At 34.1% G+C, this 5,636-nt stretch overlaps 1 protein-coding gene across 1 annotated transcript in view; it reads right to left on the bottom strand.

Annotated features, from left to right (window-relative positions):
* Positions 1 to 4,963: 4,963 nt before the first annotated feature.
* Positions 4,964 to 5,636, bottom strand: part of LOC127854433 (uncharacterized) — a 9,300-nt gene continuing 8,627 nt past the window's right edge. The window contains exon 7 of the mRNA XM_052389467.1: positions 4,964 to 5,636. This exon is cut by the window's right edge and continues 240 nt beyond it. The gene's annotated coding sequence lies outside the window, so the exon portion shown is untranslated.

Genomic DNA, 5,636 nt, shown 5'->3' on the forward strand with positions numbered 1-5,636 from the left:
GTAGCGTTCTTAATATATTGGGTTTTATCATCAATCGGGTTGCGAGCTGAATATGCCGGGTTAACTCCCCAGTCAAATAGCATTATCAAAATGTGGGGTTTGATCCTAAATTAGGTAGTGTTCTCAATATGTCGGGTTGTATCCCCAGTCGGCAATCATTTTAAGTGTGTCGGGTTTAACCCCAAGTCGCGTAGCGATCTAAATATGCTTAATTTGATCCCCTTCCGGGTAGAGTTCTCAATATGTCGGGTATTATCCTCACTCAGGTATCGTTCTCAATATGTTGGGTTTTATAACCAGTCGAGTGGTGTTCTCCCTATGTTGGGTTTGATAAAAAATCAGGAAGCGTATTTAATGTGTTTGGTTTCATCACCAGTCATGTAACCTTATCACTAGGTTGCTTTTGATCCCCTCTCAGGTAGCGATATAAATATATCTTATTTGATACCTTTTCGTGAAGCGATCTTAATATGTCAGGTCACATCCCCAGTCAGGTAGCGTTCTCAAAAAGTCGGGATTCATTTGACTCGGTTAGCGTTCTCAATAATTCGGGTTTGATACCCAGTCAAGTAGCGTTTTTATGTGATGGGTTTGAGCACTTAAATAGCTATCTCATTATGCCGGGCTTAATTCCACTCGGATAGCGTTCTTAATATGTCGGGTTCGATATCAAGTCGAGGAGCGTTCACAATATGTTTGGTTTGATACCCATTTGGATGGCTTTCTCAATATTCCGGGTTTGATCCCACTCGTAAAGCATTCTTAATATGTTGGTTTTGAACTTCACTCTGATAACGTTTTCTCAATTTTGGATTTGGTCCCCAGTTGGATAGCGATCTCAATATGTTGGGTTTTGTTTCTCACTCGGGTTACAATCTCAATTTGTTGATCCCTATTTGGGTAGCGTTCTCAATTTGTCGGGTTTGATCCTTACTCGGGTATTGTTCTCTGTACGATTGGTTTAATCCCCACTTTGTTAGCGTCTAATATGTCTTGTTTTATCAAAAGTCGGAGAGCGTTCTCAATATTCCGGAATTGATTCCTTCTCGGTAAGTGTTCTTAATATGTTTAGTTTGATCCAGAGTCGGTAAGCGATCTCAATTTTTGGTGTTTGATCCCCAATCGTGTAGTGTTCTCAATATGCCGGGTTTGATCACAATTCTGACTGTTTGAGAACGCTGTGACTGGTGAAATTTGAACGTATAAATTGTCTTACTCTACCGATCATATTTGTCGAGTATTGTAAAATATTTCAATGAAAAATAACTCGTGCGTCTTCTTTATATATTTAAAATATATGAATAATATATTGAGATCAAATAATGACAATTCTGAATTATATGCAGTTGCTCTTTAATTTTAATTTACCGTAATATATAAACAAAACTACATTCGGTTTATAATAATGTATATATATATAAATCATAAACTCATCAAATCTTAGTTGTTTGCTAGATTTTGTCTTGGATTACAGAAAACTTTCGCTTTGGTTTATGATTGATTGTCTTTGATTCTTTTCAGGGCCTTGTGGTAGCTATCAGACTCTATCTGTAACGGAGAGGTATGTCATTGTGCTGTGTATACTATTCCATTAGTTGCGATCTATATACATTCTTCATTAAAATTAAATTTCAAATTTACGCATATTATTTTATTTTTAACAGTTCACGCCGATGTACTCCTTGCGACAGTCAAGACAGTTGCGTTAAATATTCAATTGTAAAATGCTTTAACTTAACTATACATCGGAAACTGTACTTTTTTAAACGCATGACTCTATCAGGCACTTTCGATACATTAATGCTATACGTAACATATTGACAAAAAAGGTAAAAAAGTCATAATTCCACTTACATCGAAAAGGCGGTTCGATTGAAAAAAAACAATAAGAATTGCCCATGACAAGCAAAACTCTGTCCAATCTCTATTTAAACTTAATTTTAGTTGTTGAGTTTTTTCGTCGTTTCATTTTAAGGTACTTTAGTATTGTAATATGATCGATTATATCACAATTATTTCAAACTTAATAGTTAATTAAGCGATAGTGATCGAATTTTCCTAAACCGATACAAAGCTGTCGCTGGAAAACGTTTAAACTTAGCACACAAAAAATAGGCACGGTCGCGTAAGTGGAAACAAACAACTTTTTAAGGCCTAAATAATTAATACAGCTACATTTTATAATTAATCAACTAATATTTTATTATTTTATAATGAAAAAAATCAATTCACTAACATTATAAGGTGCCAATCGAAATCGATGTCTTGTTCAGTTACAAGCATTTGCACCACTTTGAACAGCAATTCCTTTTGCATTGTATTATATTTTGCTAAAATCGCGTGCGTGCAAATAAAGTTACAAGCGTCAACAAAAGATGAAGATAAAACACAAAAAAGGGGCACAAGAAAAGCCAAAAATCCGTTAATCTGAATTAATGCATTATAACTTATGCTGATAATTGTCACACTTACACCATTTACATTGAGCCTATTACTTGTCGTCTACAAATGGCATAATTGCCCAATCGGCTCGTGTATATTTGTCATTCTGGTGTATTTGCGCCGTTATTACCATCGAACACACCAGAACGGTATGGCACAAATTAGCCACAATAAACTAATTTTCCATCAGGTGATCGCGCTAATCAAGCACTCCTGGAGGAGGCGACAGGACGCACTGGAAATGGTCGCCAAAAGAGTTAACTCCGCATCGAGCCAAAATCACTACAACTCATTTACCTCCCGTGTGAATATCACTATGAGGAAGGAGGAGTCGGAAGATGCGAATGACTTTTGAATCCGTTCGCATTTTGTTAAATCATTCCCAGCTGAATAAAAGGTATCGATCTTACACAAGACTAATTTTTGAGACCATTTATAGCAGAACAATGGCCCTTAGATTTTGCTATTTTGTTTGGTAAAAATTGTATGTAGAAAAGTTATTCTTACAAAATTATTGTAAAGAAATTGTTATGTTTATTTTACCATGTTGAGAATGAAAAACGATTTTTTTATTACGACATTTATGGCTTTCGGCATCCGTTTCCTCCTTGTCCAAAGATTTGTCGTGAGAGCATCCGCGTCAGTGATACTCTTTTAGTTCCTTTTTTGAAATGATAGCGAATCACTTTTTGACATTCATTGGGTTTTCTGTTGTCTTTTATATAAACCTACAGAATCGGTTTGCGGCAAAATTACCTTTTTCTTGATTTGGTGTTATAAAACTTTACGTGACATATTTAAAACATATTTATTGTTATTCTCAATAATGTGAATATTTGCGGTTGTTTGTTTGTAACATATCTGTTTTATGTGTGTTTCTTGTTTGATCTAGTATTTATTTCAGTGTTTACATATAGGTTACTTTACATAGTGTGTATTCATTAAAGTACATTTATGAAAGAAAAGCTCATTATTATTTGACAATATTAAAATCGACACAGTTTTAGCTTGCCACGTTGAAAAACATTGCAGCCAGGGGGCGGGCAATTTTTCCTTATATTGATAAGGACAAAGCTTGTTTACACTCCAAATGTCACTTATTTTTAGTGCAATCTAACTGAAACTAAGTCAGAACATGAGTTCTAATGACTTCTTGGTCTAGTAAAAAACGTATTCTGTTGGGGTTTTTTTTAAAACATGGATGTCGGGGGTGCGAGTTTACCTTATATAGCTATAGTGAAAACTTGATGCCGCTATATTAGCCAAATTTACTGACCAATCCCTATGAAACTATGTTTGAACATTTATCCCGCCCGATAAAATCTCGGCTGTCATTGAAACTGTGTGCTCAAAAACTAGGTCACTAGGTCATATTTACACAAAACTTTAGAAGTCCCTTTTTGGTCCACTCTTAATTCAGCTCGCACTTTTCAGAATAGTCTATTTATATTTGCTTTGTGTCTTAGGGGAGGGCCTAATTGTCAATGGCCATCTTGTTCTTCATTTTACAGATTTCAATATATCGATTAATAAACTTATAGTAACATTCTCATACTCGAAATCAATTAATATTTCGCAAAACATATCGTAAAATCAATTGTTTCCATAAAAAAATCAGTATTCCTTATAGCAATAGCCATACGTAAGATGTGGAATTGTAACATAGATTGAACAAAATGCTCGTTTTATATTTTGTGTGGAACAATATATTCCATTTTAATTAACTGCAACGATATATATTCAAACCACACCCGAACACATAATATGTGGAATATATTGTCCCATAAAAAATATATCATTTTGTATCTTGTTAAATCTATTTAACCTGACCACATCTAGCGTTGACATTTTAGCTATTGCTATAAAGAACGTTGATCTTTTATAAGTAAACATTATTTTTCGAAATATTGTACGACATATCTGTTGATTTTGAGTGTTTATGTGCTTCTAACTTCATTTAAGAAAAAAGTACTATTCTCTATAGTTTATGCAGATTTTAAGAAAGAGCGTGTTTTGTGATATATGTTGGTATTCGATGCGGACCTTTGTCCACAAAATGCATGAAAAACGTAAATAAAACAGATACCACTCAATCATTTAGAAAGAACTTGATTTTGTAGGTAAGTATGTAATCAGTTAAATTTATGGTGTAATACATGGATCGGTTTCAATATTGTTTTACGCTAAAATTGAGTCAAAATAAGCAAATGCCGACACTTCATTGAATGGATTGCAAAATCATAGTTCGCAATTGAAAATTAATTAAAGGTATATTTTGTATAAGTGTGATTTTCATATAGTCATGAGAAAAAAGTGATGTTTTGCTCGAATATTGATGCTCAATAAGTTAATACTAATTTACTCAGCAAACGAGACACCAATACAAACTTAGAGAATGCTGTGTATGTCAGGAATAATTTTCGAATAAACATGTTGTTTTGACTACGTAAGAGCAACACATCGTTGTTAAGATGACTAAAAGGACTACAAACAAGAATGGCCGATTAAAATCGGTTGAACGTAGTTACGATATTTTATTCAAACTTAACATCAGTCCATAAACTCTTACTTTGCAGTCATAATGAGAATTATATATTTTAGCCGCAGAACATTTTTTCAGAATAGCCTTAGTGAAGAGACAACGGTCGATAGATAAAAAAAAATCTGCGCATGTCATGTGTGTACATGTATTTCTAGTCTTAGTATCCAAAGAAACGTAATCCAATCTGGGTGTCAATCTGTAGTTTGAACTTAATGTGATAAATACCTTCACATTTATTGGAAATCGACAAAAACGCTTAATTTCGAACTTGATCCCCAAGTATGACCTTGACCTTGGAGTCTTGCGCATGACGTACTGTCTCATGATAGCATGAGTACCAAATTATTAAGGGATCATTAAAAGCCTGACAAAATCGTTATTGGAGAAAAAGGTTCCATACTGAACTTCGAATGCAAGCTGTGCATGTAGAAGCGGGTCTTTGGCGTAAAACGACAACTCATTTAGGTTCATATATGTGTCAAGTTATTTCGAAACCCGTCATTGTTTGGATAAGTAAGAGAGCGTAATATTGTGTGACTAAGTTAAAGACGATTTTATTCTTGTATAGCCCCAACCTTTTGCTTAAAAAGGTGCCCTAGTTTAAATATATAAACCATTAAAGAGAATATCGGGTGCTTTATTTTTAAAGAGA

The sequence above is a fragment of the Dreissena polymorpha genome, chromosome 13 (assembly GCF_020536995.1).
Source record: "Dreissena polymorpha isolate Duluth1 chromosome 13, UMN_Dpol_1.0, whole genome shotgun sequence".
Lineage (NCBI taxonomy): Eukaryota > Metazoa > Mollusca > Bivalvia > Myida > Dreissenidae > Dreissena > Dreissena polymorpha.